Source organism: Macaca mulatta, chromosome 3, assembly GCF_049350105.2.
Source record: "Macaca mulatta isolate MMU2019108-1 chromosome 3, T2T-MMU8v2.0, whole genome shotgun sequence".
NCBI classification, from domain to species: domain Eukaryota; kingdom Metazoa; phylum Chordata; class Mammalia; order Primates; family Cercopithecidae; genus Macaca; species Macaca mulatta.
The window spans coordinates 129,618,711-129,620,150 of record NC_133408.1 but is presented as its reverse complement, the minus strand read 5'-3'; the positions used below and the strand labels follow the sequence as shown (position 1 = coordinate 129,620,150).

Below are 1,440 nucleotides of genomic sequence, written 5' to 3'. Positions count from 1 at the left end.
GATTGTATATATTTACATATACAAAGTGATATTTTGATTTATGTATACATTGTGAAATGCTTAAAATAAGTGAATTAATATATTCATTTTCTCTCATACTTACCAATTTTTTGCAGTGAGACCACTTAATATCTACTCTGTTACCAATTTTCAAGTATATAATTAATACATTAATGCTAATTATAGTTACCATGCTATACAATAGAGCTCCAGAATTTATTTAAAAAGTGGAATCTTCATGAATTTGAATGTCATCCTTGTTCAAGGGCCATGCTAATCTTTTCTGTATCATTCCAGTTTTAGTATATGTGCTACCAAGGCAAGCACAAGTATATATTTTTTAAACTTGGTAGAATTTCACAAGGATGGATCATTTCATTTATGTATTCACTCATTCAAGCAACATTTACAGGGCACTAATCTGTACTACACATAGTGATACCAAAGTGAATGAAAGAGACAGAATCCCTACCCCATTAGAGTTAACAGGTCACAGAGCAATAAAGAGCTATGTGCAATGCAATGTGAAAAATGTTGGGATGTGGAAACTTAAAGCAAATAGGAAACATGCCTATTCACCCTGGAGAATCAAGGAAAGCATCACGTAGGAAGAAACATGTGACCTGTATCCGGGACAAAGGTAGGGCTGATCCAGGCATGAAGAAGGGAAAAGGAGGACTCTGGATAACGAACATGCAGTAGCTTGGAGGGGTGAGGCCAGTGTGTACAAGAAGAGCAGGACGGTTGTTGTTTCTGAGAGAGAGAGCTCTAGGATTGAATGGTAAGCGATGAGTTGGAAAAGAAGCATAGGGCATGCAAGGCCTTATAAACTATATTAAGGAATCTGGACATCATTCAAAGTACAATGAGGACCTCCCAATAACTTTTAAGTAGGGAAATAACATAATCAGATTTAGGTTTTAGAAAGGTCACTGTCTGCAACTTCATCACTGCAGTTTTCCATTTAGGAACCTTTGCTGAAAGTGATCCTTCATTTGAAAATGCTACACGTCAGAAGCATATTCTGGCTCAGTCTGTATTTTGCCTAGGGACTCCTCATCAACAACCCATTAAGAGTGGACTAAAGAAACAAAGCCAAGGAGACACTAGTGATTAACAAAAGAGTCACACTTAAATTCCCAAGGTCCCTACCCACTACAGGAGAATCAAATGTGAATAAATTTTCCTGATAGATTGCTACAGTAAAGCATTTTTTTTTATATATTCTCACAGCAGCATGATGCCAAGTTTTGCAGATTTCCATTATATGACCCTGATCACAAAGTCAGGTCCTTGAGAATGAAACAATACAGAAAAGGCAAAATTTTATAATACATCAGCCTTAAATGGATCTTAAAAAGAAAAATAACAATGTCTTTTTTGAGTTGAAGTCTTTAGGAAATTTTCTAATCCTGGGGCACTGATCGAGACCCTTGGATG

At 36.2% G+C, this 1,440-nt stretch overlaps 1 non-coding gene across 1 annotated transcript; it reads right to left on the bottom strand.

Moving 5' to 3' along the window:
* Window positions 1-220: 220 nt before the first annotated feature.
* Window positions 221-327, bottom strand: LOC114677152 (U6 spliceosomal RNA). The gene has a single exon (XR_003728461.1). It is a non-coding gene; the product is annotated as a U6 spliceosomal RNA (small nuclear RNA).
* Between the last annotated feature and the right edge of the window lie 1,113 nt (window positions 328-1,440).